Source organism: Rhinatrema bivittatum, chromosome 3, assembly GCF_901001135.1.
Source record: "Rhinatrema bivittatum chromosome 3, aRhiBiv1.1, whole genome shotgun sequence".
NCBI classification, from domain to species: Eukaryota; Metazoa; Chordata; class Amphibia; order Gymnophiona; family Rhinatrematidae; genus Rhinatrema; species Rhinatrema bivittatum.
The window spans coordinates 36,402,813-36,418,279 of NC_042617.1; the positions used below are offsets into that span (position 1 = coordinate 36,402,813).

The window sequence follows — 15,467 nt, forward strand, 5'->3', positions numbered from 1 at the left end:
AAGATTTTGCAGGGGGACATAGAGAGTGCCTTTGAAAGCTCCTCTGATAGGTCTGGTTGATGTATGAGGACGCAGTTGGGGGATGTTTCGTGGCTTTGTGGATAGTTGAGAGAACTTTAAAGAGGATCCTGTGTTTAATTGGCAGCCAGTGGCGGTATAGTAATATATAGTTACTATCAGATCGATACTCTAAAACCGTGGCAGAAAGAGTGCGGCATTGCCAGGCGCACCCTTCCTCCCCGCACGCACAGTTCTCTTGACCTAGCGCCTGATACTCTCTTCTAATTGCATGCAAATGCAAGCCACGGCTGTGAAGCGTTAGGGAAGGGTTATGCCCGCGCAACCCATTTTACTGTATAGGCGCTTAATACAGCGCCTATACAGTAACCTGGGTGCGCTGGTACCTGTCATTTCAAATGACATTTGAAATGACAGGCACCAGGAAGTGTAAAAATCAAAAAACCAAAAATATGTAAAAACCTGAATGTTATAAAAAAAAAATAAAAATTTTTAAATACCTGTCACTTTCCGAATCGTGCGGTCATCCAGGCAGCGGCGGGAGCCGGAGGGCCGCGTGGGTCCAGGCGGCTGGCGGCGGGAGCCGGGTGTTCGATCGAGGCCGCGGGCGGGTGGGCGCCTGTTCATCCAGGCGGCGGGGGCGGGTGGGTGCGCGTTGGTTTCAGGCGGGCGGCGGCAGCGGGATCCGGGGGGCGGGTGGGCGCGTGTTCAATCGAGGCCGCGGGCCGGGTCGCACAGGCGCACATCCATTCAGGCGGAGGAGCCGGCGGCGAAAGCGGCCTCCGGCAGCCCCCACCGGCACTGAATGAATGCGTGCCTGTGCGACCCGTGCAATTCGGTGCTCAAGGCAGTCACATGCCGTGACGTCACGCCTTCAGCGCCGAATCGCACGGGTCGCACAGGCACGCATTCATTCAGTGCCGGTGGGGGCTGCCGGAGGCCGCTTTCGCCGCCGGCTCCTCCGCCTGAATGAATGCGCGCCTGTGCGACCCGGCCCGCGGCCTAGATTTAACACGTGCCCACCCGCCCCCCGGATACCGCCACCGCTGCCGCGCCCGCCTGAAACCAACGCGCGCCCACCCGCCCCCGCCGCTGGATGAACAGGCGCCCACCCGCCCGCGCCTCGATTGAACACGCTCCCCCATCGAACGCTCCCACCGCCCCGCTCCATCTCTTCCGCCCGCCCTCCTCTATTGAACACCTGCCCCACCCTCCCCCCTCGCCACGCCTCCGGCCTCGTCTCTGATCGAACACCCGGCTCCCGCCGCCGGCCGCCTGACCCCGCAGCCTCCGGCTCCCGCCGCTGCCTGGATGACCGCACGATTCGAAAGTGACATATTTAAAATTTTTTTTTTTTTTCCTGACAGGTTTTTATATGTGTCCACAGCATTACATTTCTCGATCATCTCTGTATCGCTTTTTTTTTTTATTGTTTTTTATTGTGTTTGAGTATCTTAAGCGGTGTCGATGGATTTGTTACAAGAGTCACAGTCCTAACACCTACTAGGGGGAGGCGGTAAACTAACACGTTAAGGCCGCGGCAAAACAGCGGGTTACTAAGGAGATAATATCAGCGCCCGTTTCAGTATCGGAGGGGAATAGCTAATTCCTTCATTATACAGCTAATTCCTTCATTTACACATCATATACATGCTGCGTGCGGAAAGGGTTATGTGTCTATTTTAAGAAGCGCTACGGACGCGTGAAACTGGAGACTGTATCGCTGGATCGCCTTACTCGTCTGTATTGTGCGCTCCCAGCACGTTACAGACGGGAAATCTTCAACCGCACGTTATTGTATCGACCTGTATATAGGTATAGTTATAGTAGTAACATCAGAAAGGAAGCTTTTGCACTCTGCCCTCATCTGCTAGTGGGAAGAATCCCACAGGTTACTGATCTGGCAGGACCAAGAGGAACATTAATTTCCCACTAGCATGCACATAAACATTTAGTGTACATGTTCACTACAGAGCTAAAGTCACGCAAACACGAGCTTAGAAGCAAAGAAAACCAATGGCGAAAAAACCCAACTAAAACATCCCTTCTCAACTACAAATCATGTCTCAACACATACAGAACCGAAATCAACAAAACCAAGAAAGAATTCTTTTCCAAAAAAATACACCACTTCTCATTTGATTCTAGAGCACTCTTCGCCTATGTTTCAGCCCTCACTAAACCACCTGGACCGTGCATCCCAGACGACCAAGCTCTCACAAAAGCCGATGAGCTGGCCAACTACTTTGACAACAAAATTACCACTCTCGTTGCCCCTCTCAAAGGGACACCCCCCGCACACTAACGTCACCAGCTTCCATAGCTCTCAAGCAATCTACAGCATCCGCCTCTTCAACCCAACACTCACACACCAGAGCTCACATCCCTCGAACCCACGTCCACCATGGAAATAGCAAACATTCTTAAGAAGATAAAACCATCTTCTCACCCCTTGGACCATATCCCATCAAACCTCCTGAGCTCCATCCCTGACATCGTAGCCAAGCCACTCACAGATATCATTAACTGCTCTCTCGCCCAAGGCCAAGTTCCCAATCAACTCAAGTCTGCAAGGCTCAAACCTCTCCTCAAAAAACCCAACCTTCCCACAACAGATCCTGCTAACTACAGACCTATAGCAAACCTTCCTATGTTAGCCAAAATTATGGAGAAAGTGGTTAACCGACAACTTTCGGAATTCCTCGATGACAACAATATCCTCACCAATAACCAATTTGGATTCCGGAAGAATAAGAACACCGAATCACTATTAATTACTCTAGCTGACACCATCATCTTCAATCTTGAAAAAGGCCATCCTTGCCTTCTCGCACTCCTGGATCTCTCAGCGGCGTTCGACACCGTGAATCACACTAGCTTACTACGACGACTCACAGATATCGGCATCACAGGAGCAGCATTCAACTGGTTTAAATCCTTCCTAGAGAACAGAACATACAGAGTCAAAATAAATAACAAGGAATCTCATCCCATCCAAGCCAATATGGGAGTACCACAGGGATCCTCACTCTCCCCCCACCCTCTTCAACATTTATCTTCTCCCACTCTGTCACTTACTCTCCAACCTCAAGCTTACCCATTTCCTTTACGCGGATGACATTCAAATTATCATCCCCATAACCGACACCTTACACAAGACCATGGCCTTCTGGAATAAATGCCTCTCATCCATCAACAAGCTGTTAAGCAGCCTCAACCTGGTTCTGAACACCAACAAAACAGAAATCCTGATAATAGCACCGGAAAAACATACCTCACAGACCTCAAGCAACTCTCCAGACACCTCAGGATACACCACCTCACCACAAGTCAGAGATCTGGGTGTGATATTAGACGACAGATTCAACCTCAATAATTCGTCAACAACACCACCAAAGAATGCTTTTTTAAATTACAAGTTTTAAAGAAACTAAAACCACTTCTACGTTACAGAGACTTCCGCACAAGTACTCCAAGCATCATTCTCCCAAAACTAGACTATTGCAATTCACTTCTGCTGGGACTTCCTGCCTGCTCTACCAAACCCCTCCAGATGGTGCTGAATGCCACAGCAAGAATTCTCACCAACGCCAAAAAAAGAGACCACATCACCCCGATCCTCCAGCACCTCCACTGGCTCCCCATTAAATACAGGATACAGTTCAAAAGCAGCATGATGATGCATAAGGCCCTTCATAACATATCCCCACTCAACTTAACCTTCAAGCTGCAACTACATACTTCGGACAAGCCGACTAGAAGTGCATACCAAAACAGAATGATTACTCAGCCCGCAAAATCCTCACTGAGAAAACGCGCGCTATCAACCGCGGGCCCGTCCCTCTGGAACTCCCTACCACCAGACCTCCGCCTGGAGCCGTGCCACACCACTTTTAAGGCGAAATTAAAAACTTGGCTCTTCCTGCAAGCATTCCCAGAGAGCTAAGAACTAACTGATATAACAACCCATATTACCACCTGATCCATTGGTTCTAATGTATTTTTTTTCTCTGCACTACTTAGCTAAGACTAAATTGCCTTACTTATATGTTTAAAGTTTGAAACTAGTTAGTTGGTTTGCTTATTCTTCTCATATCAAGTTCTGATTTGTTCCAATGAAAAAAAAAAAAAAAAAAAATTTGTTCCATGTAAACTGCCACACGGCAGTAGTTATTACCGTTTTAACTGTGAACCGGAGTGATATGTATTGTATACAGGAACTCCCGGTATATAAATCCATAAATAAATAAATAAATAAATAAAACATGTTAAAAAATGTGCCCACTGCTGTTTTAGTGATTGTATGTGCTCCATAGCATTCCTTATCTTAGTGAATAGTTCATTAAATGTGCCTCCACATTAAAAAAAAAAGTTTAACTTTTGTGAATCGGCTCCTACGTGTAGCAATGACCTGTCTTTGCACTCTTATAGGATGCAGAACTCGGCAAGCTATGCGATATTGTTACGCCCGACTGGGCAGATGTTTAAGGGATTTTTCATTTTAGCCCATACAGAGGATCCTATACAGAGATCCAGAAACTTGTTTAGCAAAAAAAAAAAACAACGTGACATTTGTAAAGTACACATACTTAAAAAAAAACAAAAAACATAAGAATATGTTAAAAACAAAAGCACACCTGTTATTTCAAAATTATTTATTTACAAGATTTTTATTCCACTATCGCTCAGAGATTGTCCGAGATGGAGTACAACAAGATAAAAACAATTTAAAAATACATCATTTACATAATAAAAATAACATAGCACTTAAAACTGTATAAAACCATCTGTAAATATGTTTCTACAAACTGCTGTTCAGAACTCCGCTTTCTAGAGGGCTATTTTGCTTTATTTATTTATTTATTTATTTAAGTTTTTTATATACCAACATTCAAGACAATAGTCCCATCATGCTGGTTCACATGAAACAGGAGTGCAAAATAAACTTAAACTTGAACAATAGTGCAGAAATAGCAGTTACATGTAACAAGGAAAATTGAACTTGGAATGAGAAGGAAAAAGGAAAAAGGAAAACCAGCTAATTACATATAATTACATTGTAATTTTAAGGAATTGCATTGAGTTAGCAAAGAGGTACAATCACATGACCAGCCCAGTACCATTCCTCTACCTTTGAGAACATCAGGGCAACTGAGAGAGTCAGGAGCCATCTTCTACCAAGAAAAAGAAAGACACTGTCCCAATGTCCCCAGTAAGACTGTCAGCTCGCCAGTTAAGAGTTCAAAGTTATCCGGCCTCACAAGACCGGATAACTTTCTACTTAACCGGATATATTCAAAGACACTCCGGTAAGTAGCGCTGTCGTTTCGCCCCACCCCTCCCAAAAAAATACAATGTACCTGCGGGCCGATTGTGAGCGTATCCACACAAATATATAAACGGCCCTGTTGGGTGCAGCGCCCCCACGCAGTCACCATAGAAAGTGGATCGCCTCCCCCATCCCATTTGCCTGACGGCAAAAACCCATCCCTGCCGGGAGCGAGGGTCATCGGTCACCCACTCCTGCCGGCTCCAGCGCTGGAAGCGTAAACTACGCTCGGTTTACGCGCCCAGCAAGTATCAAAAGCAGCGCTGAAGCCGCCGGGAAACTTGTCCAAATTTTTGTCAGTAAAAATGTTCAAATGTATGGCACAGGCCAAACTCTACACCAGAAATACCCCTCCCCCGCCCGCCAATAGTGCGGGATGAAGTAGACACTTAAGTGTCAATTTAGCTCTGGCAATTTTCAAAAAGCTCCATTCTATGGGGGTAATTTTCAAAGGAGTTGCGCGCATAAATGTAACTACTATTGTAGCAATTTTCAAAAGCCATTTACTCACGTAAAGTGCACTTATGCAAATAAATCCTATGGACGATTCAATGGCATATATTGTAGCAATTTTCAAAAGCCCACTTACTCGAGTAAAGTGCATTTACATGCGTAAAACCCAGATTTAAGCATGTAAATGCTTTTTAAAATCCACCCCTTAGGATAAAGCACTTCTTTTTACCGAAAGATGGCTTTGACAATTATCTTATTTATGTATTACTTTGGCAGCAGAAGCGCAAGCTGTCACGTTACTAGTTTTCTGAATCCGACGAAGGTTAAAAAAAAACAAACAAACAAAACGCAGCAACTTCCAAGCGGCTAACAATAATGCCCACCTCTTTCCCCGCCCCCGCCCGACAGAAACCTCGGGCGGCAGTAAAACCGGAGCTTCCAGGAGCTTTCGGGAGACGGCAAGGCTGGGAGCCGCGACGGCTCGACGTGCTGATGAAGCTGCATTGCATGCATGCGGAGGTAAGTGACGTCCGTGCGCGAGAGCGGGGGGTCGGGCCCTCGGCTCACACGGGAGGTGCCTGCGCGCGCGAGGAGTGAAAGTCTGCTTTACCGCGGCGCTGGTGCGCGTGGGTTTGGAGGCGGTGCCGCTGAGCCTCCGCGGGCGCAGAGTTCTGCGGTGCGGGGATCCGGTGCTGTAAAGCCGCCCGGGAGAGCTGGGCTGCTCGGTGCGCGCTGCTGGGAACCCGCGACTGTCACTGGCCGGGGGGGGGGGGGCGGCAAACTTCTCGCGCTCGCTTCTTCGTGTCCTGAATTTCCCCTCCCCCCTCCCTTTTATCCGCGCGCTCACAGCCTCCGCTCCTTCGTACTGGCGAAAAGCTTCTGCAGAAGGGTCGCATGATATTCTCCTTACGACCGATAAAATGGGTAAATGAAACCGAGAGGCGCATAATATGGTACTCTTTGGCGTCCATAAACAGGGTCCCTCTTTCGCAGGGGTAAAATCCCTGTGCTGTGTGACGGTCAGATTGGGAATCCTCAGGATATTTGTTGTGGAACTTGTGCGAGTAGTTTGTGGTTTATATTTGGCCTCGGGCTGTAAGCGCCTGTTAACTGTCGGTGTGTATGCCTCCCTGGTCCTGAAGCTTCTATTACTAAGAAAAAAAAACGAACCTAACGAGGCTGCCTTGTTCTTTCCTTTGGAAAATAAGATCCAGGAATATGTGCCAGGTGATACTCTTAAGACTCGAGGAAGGCAGCCTCGTTATTACCTATGTACAAAATGTTCTGTCAACCTAGATTGATGGACGCTCCACCTGGGTAACATCAAGCTAGGTTGAGAGAACATTGTGCAAATCTCATCGTCTGAGTTTCCTCACGCCGAAGGACATCAAATCTTTCTGTTCTTAGGTCTCACTCTACATGTAAAAGTGGCCTCTAACCTCTACCCTACTACCTAAACCTCACCTTCTGGTTACTAGGTGGGCCTCCTAGAGTAGCATAAATAGCTGCTTACCATGGTGCCATCGCCAGAGGCTCTCTCACTCCCCTCCCACATCTCAGGCCCTTCCCCAGCCTAAAAATGCCCAAAACGAAATTTGCAAAAAAAAAAAATCACTAATTGCATTATGGGGCCTACTGTATGAGATCGCACAGGTTAATGCAATTGAAAAAGGTGTAGTTTATTTTCGGCATTAAAACTGTTAAATATCGTGCGTTATGGCTTCACGAAGCCAGCCCACTTTTACGGAAATCCTGCCCCCGACTCCTTCTCAATCCATCACCTTTTAAAAATGTGCATCGCAACGTGCGTTATGGTGGTTATCGCAAGCGTTAAGGTGTTTTTCGCTTGCGAAAATGCCTTAATACGATTTGATAAATGACCCTGTTAGGGTTGTTTGTCCACTTTTATACTGTTTGCTACAAAATATAAAATTGAAGAGATACTGCAGGAGAGAATAAGAATTTAAAAAGTATTTAAATTATATTTTTCACAGCATATCTGAAAAGTGTAACCCCCCCCCCCCCCCCCCCCCAAAAAAGCCCTCACAAACATTAGACAAATGCACAACCTTGTATTTTGTTTACAGTTGGGATGTGAGAAGAATGCCTTATAATAAGTCCCAGGGTGGGAATTAACCTGGGTGTGGACCCTGGGCAAAGTAATTCTGTAGTTAAACCCTTTTTTTTCCTGCTAAGGAAATGTTTAAAATTCCTGTTCTCAAAATGATTGCTAACATTGGGCCCAATGCAATAAGGTGCATTCAGCAGAGCTCATATTTTTTTTGTATGCACATTTTTTGTGCACAGATGTTATTTTGTATGCAGAAAGGAGTTTTGCTCACAAAACAGTGTGTGTAAAACTGTGCATCCTGCTTAGCACCCTCGCATGGAGATCCTATGCAAATGAAAGCATTAACTGTTACCCTAAATGTAGGGTGGTGCACTGGCTTAATTCAGGTTTTCCTGGCACTGGAGATTTTATTCCTTATCAGACGAGGAGTAAAGTTTCCAGCGATTGTCAGTCTATGGGCAGAAGCTGAAATTCTGATACGAGGACCTGTGATTGGGGATTTATGTGTAGAAAATATGCCATGCACACACAGCATGCTTTATGAGCACAAAATGCTTTCTGCATTGAAAGTATTTTTCTGTGCATAAATCGTTCTGTGCACATACAAAACAAGTTTTGTGTGCATAAAACATTGCTGAGATACTCCCCCAAGTTTAAAATGTGCAGTCAGTCTGCACTGAGAGCACATTGTAACTTGGGTTTGAGCACACATTTTCCAATCAGTGCATTTTTTAAAATTCCCACGTATTAGTGTAACATTAACTTATTGCATTGGGAATTTTAAAAAATGTTTAATCTGTGCATTGCAGATATCTTTGATTCTTGCACAGTGTCGATTGGATAGGGGAATGAGCGGAAATCTTGCTCCATAGTAATATGCTGTGGCTGCGGACTGACTGTCTTACTAGGTACACTGAGATAGTGTCTTTATTTCTTCTTTGTGGAAGATGTTGCCTAGTTGCCCTGATCTTCTCAGTGTCAAAGGTTATCCATATGATTGTACCTCTGTTATCGCTTAAGAAACTGTGCTGAATTTCAACACACAGTTTTAACCCACACCTGATTGCATTGGTCCCATTATTAGCCATGTAGATTTTGGGTTTAACCTACCTCCTGTGGATGAGCAAAAGGGATGGGATCTCCACATTAGAATTTACCAGGTACTTAAGCAACTCAACTTGGTCACTTTTGGAGAGTGGATGCTGCACTCAGTGGATCATTGGTCTGACCCAATATGGCACTTATTGTTTTCTTATTTTACATTTTGCAGTGAACAACTATACATTTTGATTACAGAATCGGATCATTTTGTGAATGGGATGCTGCCAGTAGTTTTCATTTTCAGTACAGTAAGGAGGGATATGGAAAGTGAATTATTCATCTTGCAAATATCTGTGTGAAAATATTCCCAATAGGCTTTCATGGGGAAAAAATTAAAATTGGCAAAAATTGTAGGGCTTTTTCCCCCCAGCTTTTTGCTAGTTTTAAAAACAAAAATATCGGAGACCACGTGATCTGATGAGCGGGTGTGACGCACAACTGACACGCTCCCGGTATCCCCTCTGAAATTTGCCCGTTTCCTGATATTTATTCAACCCGGGATGACAAAACACTTACCGGTGGCTTCCCAAAAGTGCATAGATGAGTTTTCTGCTCTGGAGCAGCGGGGAAATTAGCAAGCAAACAGCAGCGGGAGAAGAAAGCTCTCGGTAAGCCAAATGAAAACAAAATGGCCGACAGCCCTCTGGGTCCGCGCCAGGCCTCTAATAATAGCATTTTAGTGGAGGAAGTGACCTGGGCCGTGGAACAAGCCCTGGATGGGCATTTCCAGGCAAACTCTAACCAGATAGCATCAGGGAATGAAACATTAAAAAAGAAATTAAGCTGCAAGTGGAGGATACCCAGAAAAGAATGGTGGAGGCTGAGTCGGAGAAACAGAACCTCCGGCAGCAACAGGGGGCTCTAGAAAAACAACTCTTACAAAGTCGATGACCTGGAAAACAGGTCCCAGAGGAACAACCTCCAGTTTGTGGGATTCTCTGAGTCTCTTTTCAATAAGGAAGTTCATGCTCTGTTGGAAGGATGGCTGCTAGTGGAATTGGGCCTGGAAGCCCTTCAGGGGTGCTGCCATGTGGAACGTGTGCACCTGCTTGGAGGCTCGTGACTTGGGACCTGCAAGGCCACGAGTTGTGATAGCAAGATTTCTGAATTTCATACATAAACTTTCCATTTTTCAGGCCTACTACAAGAAATCGCTGTTTGCTACATGATGGATGTAAAATACTAATTTTTCAAGATTATTCTATTGAGATCTCACAGAAACGGTGGGAATTTTCTCCTATTTGTGCGGATCTCTTTAATTGCCAGATGAGATTTACTTTACAATATCCTGCAAGGCTGAGTGAGGAACAGAAAGGATCCTGGAAAGTGTTTGACACTGTGGCTGGTGCCCAGATGTTTTTGGCATCGCTGAATATGAAGTGACATTCTTTTCTAATAAGGAGTTTTCAGTGCATAATGGTTTCTCGTGGCTAACAGTGGTTGTAGTTATGGCTTTTTTTGTTAATGTGCTGCGCTCGTTACTGCTGCATCATTGTTTTTTTCTGTGTCCAGAATGTTCTTTTTACACTGTCTCAATATCATACTTATCCTCGTTGGATGGGTAAAGTCCCTTATGACTACGGGCCTCAGAGTTTGGGGGGGGGGGGCTACCGGTACTGATCTGATATGTAGTTTCAGACCCTCCTTTTCTTTTTGGAGGTGTGATGGACATGGTGGTAGAGGTGGGGAGGGGAAGCAGGGAGGGGAGAGGTTGTGGATCTCGCAGACACTATGAGGGATCTGTACTGGCAGGATTTCTGAGGTGGCTGGGGAATGTTTTTTAGTAGGTGCTGATTCCCTAGGCTGGGGAGGATTAGCATAGGTCTTGCAGGATTGTTCTTTTGGCTTAAATATGGTTGATAATCAGAGAATAATTTCATGGAATATAGCTGTTTTAGGATCACCTGTGGAAATGAGCCAAAATGTTAATCTCACGTCACAGGCATAAGGTCCAGATTGTGTGTCTACAGGAGACACATCTAAATGTTCTGGAGCGTAACAAAATACTCAGAGATTGGGTGGATCTTGCCTTCTATTCATCTGCAGTGAACAGGAAGGGAGGAGTGGCTTTTGAGCATATCGTCACTCATAAAGACAGTGCAGGACGATATGTGTTTATAACAGGGAAGCTATATGGCCAGACCGTAACAGGGTGCAGTGCCTATGCCCCCATTGTATATACCCCTGCCTTTTTCGACGAGCTAATGAAAGCTTTGACAGTTCATGCTGCGGGGATAGTATTATTAGCTGGGAATTTCAATTGCATGGTAGAGCCCACCTTGGATAGGCGATCTCTGGTGTCCATCCCTAAATTGGACCGTAATAAGGGTATACCGGTTTTGTGTAAACATTTGCAATTACTTGATGAGTGGAGGGATCATGCATCCTGAAGAAAAAGATTTCACACATATCTTACGAGCACATGAGTCTATGTCTCAGATCGACTTTATTTTGGTCTCCGCAGCGTGTTTTTCCAAGATTAATAGGGCAGAAATAGGGCCCACGGAGTTTTCAGATCATTCCATGCTCTGGGTGGATTTCATGTGTGTGTGTGTGTGTGTGTGGGGGGGAGCCAAGGCTAGGACAGCACAGATGGAAATCTCCTACTCATCTTTCGGGAGATGCTGAATTTCAGGCATATCTCAAAATAAAGTGGAAGGAATAGGAGGATCACAATTCTCATCACAAGTCGAACACACTGTTATGCTGGGAAGGCTGTAATGTGGGGGGAGATTACAGCTTATATGATTAGGAAAAACAAGTTATTTAATCGGCGTATAGTAGAATTAGAGTGATAGATTCAGAAAGCTAAAGCTCACTTTATTGAGTTTCCCCTCAGTTTTTGAACATATGACTGCTCGTCGGACATCACCGCCGAAGAATGCTTTATTTTTAAACATTTGGCAAGCATAGCTTTTGTCTCTAAATGTGAAAACACGCAATGTCTTTTTAGCTTCATGGTAATGGAAGAAAGTTATAAACATCCTTTTGAGTTCATTCTTTTCTTCTATTGTCTCTTCAGGCAATTGAGACTCTGCATTTATCACTGTATTTCAAAGCTGCAAAACAACTTAACTGTTCCTCGCCACACCAAGAGGAGACCTGGCTCTTTTCTACATATTCCTCTTGCTCCTGCTTGGTTTGATTGACAAATGGGGAAGGAGAGGGTTGGGGGGGGAGTGGGAATAGGGAGGGTTTAACTGTATCCTGTTTTGTTGTTTACAACTTCTGATGTTGTAATTTTTCTGGAAAATGAAAATAAAGAATGATAAAAAAAAAAAATCCCATGGGGGTGAGGACTGTGAAAATGATTTTCTCTGTTTTCATACAGAAATGTCCCCATTAAAATCTGAGAGTTGGGAAGAGAGGAAGAGACAGATTTATGAAAGAAATAAAGAAAAAGGGTAACATATTGCTTTTATATATAGTATTTCTGAACAAGGTAACCTGCATGTTACCATCCAGGAAACTTGGTTGGCAGACTGGATGGACTTTATCTGCTATCATTTATTATGTTGTTATATTTGCTTCAGTGGGGAAGGGGATGATAGAAACCTAAAGTGAGTTTTGTCCTGGAGCAATACCTTGAGAAATCCTCTCACCCCTGGTAAACACATTCAGGTATTTTTTGAATGAAAAAAGTTCTTAAAATCCTAGTTTTATAACCTTTTTGCTTTAGCTGCAAATGTTTTCATGATGAACAATAGTAAAGTATCAGTTGTAAAGATCCAAGTGTGTACTGATGTCTTCCTATGAGAAATTCTGTTGATTTGGCAGTACAGTAATGGAGATTTCAATTACCCCAGTATTGACTTGGTAAATGTAACATCAGGACATGCTAAAGAGGTAAAGTTTCTGGATGGAATAAATGAATGCTTCATGGAGCAGGAATGGGTGAAAAGGTAATGGTGGTGGGGCCACTTAGTGATAGTATCATGATCGATAGTATAATGATCTCTCATTATAATATAATATAATGATCGCTCATTCATGATTGCCGGAACTAACATCTGGAACAAAATGCCCACAGACCTGCGTCTAGAACCCTGCCATAAGAAATTCAAGCAGAACCTCAAAACCTGGCTGTTTGAACAAGCGTTCACCCAATAAGCATCTGTTTCTGAAACGCCAATTACTTATTCTCTGATCCATTATCACTCGGCTATTTATTTTATCACGACTATTTATTTTATCCCGCTGCTAAACTTTACTTTACGACCTCTTACCTCCCATTTACTACTAAAATGGCCTTGAACATTGGAATATTATTATCATTAGTTTTATCGTTCTCTGTTACTATGTTTGTTCTTAATTGATATATAATACGTTCGCATTATTTCATATTGTCTGTAAAGCTTGTTGCTAATGTTTTTGTTTATTGTAAACAGAGGTGATGTTATTAACGTGCCGCGGTATATAAAAAACCACTAAATAAATAAATAAATAAATAAATAAATGATCAAATTTGAACTAAAGACTGGAAGGGGAACAATATGTAAATCTACAGGTCTAAAATTAAACTTTCAAAAAGGAAACTTTGATAAAAGGAGAAAAATAGAAAAAACTGAAAAGCTGCAAAGGTTAAGAGTGTACAACAGGCAAGGACATTTTTTAAAAAATATCATCTTAGAAGGGCAGTCCAGATGTATTTCTGTGAATTAAGAAAGGTAAAAGGAAGGCCAAACAGTTACCAGCATAGTTAAAAGGCAAGGTGAAAAAAAAGGCTATTTTAGCCAAAAAATGTCCTTCAAAAATTGGAAGAGGAATTCATCTGACTAAAACAGGAAAAAACATAAGCAGTCAAATTAAATATAAAACATTGCTAAGACAGGCTAAGAAACAATTTCAAAAGAAGTTGGCCGTAGAGGCAAAAACTCATAATAAAAGCTTTTAAAAATATTATCGGATACAAGAAACCTGCAAAGGAATTGGTTAGACTGTTAGATGATTGAGGGGTTAAAGGGGCTCTTAGGGAAGATAAGACCATTGCAGAAATACTAAATTAATTCTTTGCTTGCATGTTTACTAATGTGGATGCTGGGGAGATACTTGTTCTCAAAATGGTTTTTAAGGTGATAATTTGGATGAACTGAACCAAATCATGGTGAACCTGGAAGATGAACCACGGCCCCAGAGTCCAATCCGGAGCCACTAAAAGAACAGTGTTTGTTTGACTTGCAATCTTCCAGACAATCCTGCCTGTCAGAGGCCAGGGCAGGAATGCATGCAGCATAGTGCTGCACAGTCACTCCTGAATGAGAGTATTGTTGCCCAGCACTTTTGGATCCTGCCTGCAACTGAAAAAGTACGGAACTTTTGATTTGTTGAAGGTCACTAACATGTCTAGGTCCAGATGGCCCCAGAAGTCCACAAGGAACTGAAAGGCTTCATTCGCCAGTTCCCATTCTCCTGCGTTCAGGTTTCTTCTGCTGAGGAAGTCTGCTCTGATATTGTCCTTTCCAGCAATGTGAGAGGCGGATATGCCTGGATGATGTTGCTCTGCCCACACCATGAGCGCATCTATTTCCTCCAATACCTGTTGACTCTTGGTTCCATCCTGATGATTGATGTAACCCACTGTCGTTGCATTGTCTAACATTATTTGGACAGTCTGAGCCTCTTGACGCTCAGCAAACTGCAAGCACACTAACCAAACCGCCCATGCTTCCAATTGGTTGATGCTCCACTGCCTCTCCTCTGCATTCCAGTGACCTTGCACTATCAACTCCTGACAGTAAGCCTCGCAACCCAAAAGACTTGCATCTGTCAAGAGTATTGAAGAGGTTGCATACATGTCCTTGCCCAGGGAACTTCTTCCAATGTGGCAGCTATCAACATCAGAACCTGTAGATAAGACCACACAGTTGTGTGAATAGTGTTTGTCAGGGTTCAAACTTGAGCCATCAACCTTTGGATTTGAGTTTCTGGCAGGAATACTCTGCCCTGCCTCATATCGAAGTGAACTCCAAGATACTCCAGAGTCTGAGCTGGCTGCAAATTGCTCTTGGCCAGATTCACCACCCAGCCTAGCTCCTGTAGTAATGAAACTACCTTGTAAGAAGCCCGAAGACTCTTCCATGCTCTTGGCCAGATCGGGGTGAGCCGGAATGCCATCTTTGTGTAAGGCCATTGTTACCACCACCATGACTTCGGAACTGCTTCTATTTCTCCAAAAGCGGTTCCTGGGAGAGAGCGCTTTGGAAAAGATTCCTCTTAATCTAGATGATTACGGAAGGCTTTTGGGCATTGATGGAGTCTCATTTGCCAATGATCGTTGGTGTGTAAAAAAGGGGAAAGATAAATGCAATACCCATGATTATACTGATGAGAGTTATTAAAACATCTGAAGAAAGAAAGGAAAGAAGAAAAAAAGACATAATAGCAACGGCATAATTGAGGAAGGAAAGATCAAGCAACAACAACGATTATATTGATGCAAGTGATTGAATGATTTGAAAAAAGCAAAAAAGACATTGTACTTCTTATTTTTTGAGT

The 15,467-nt window shown here is 43.9% G+C and overlaps 1 protein-coding gene across 3 annotated transcripts in view; it reads left to right on the forward strand.

Annotated features, from left to right (window-relative positions):
* Nucleotides 1-6,159: 6,159 nt before the first annotated feature.
* Nucleotides 6,160-15,467, forward strand: part of TLR5 (toll like receptor 5) — a 46,100-nt gene continuing 36,792 nt past the window's right edge. For 2 of the 3 annotated variants that reach the window (XM_029593114.1, XM_029593115.1), the window contains exons 1-2: nucleotides 6,160-6,319; nucleotides 12,304-12,376. The gene's annotated coding sequence lies outside the window, so the exon portion shown is untranslated. The remainder of the gene's footprint in view (nucleotides 6,320-12,303; nucleotides 12,377-15,467) is intronic. The other variant, XM_029593113.1, reaches the window with a different exon arrangement.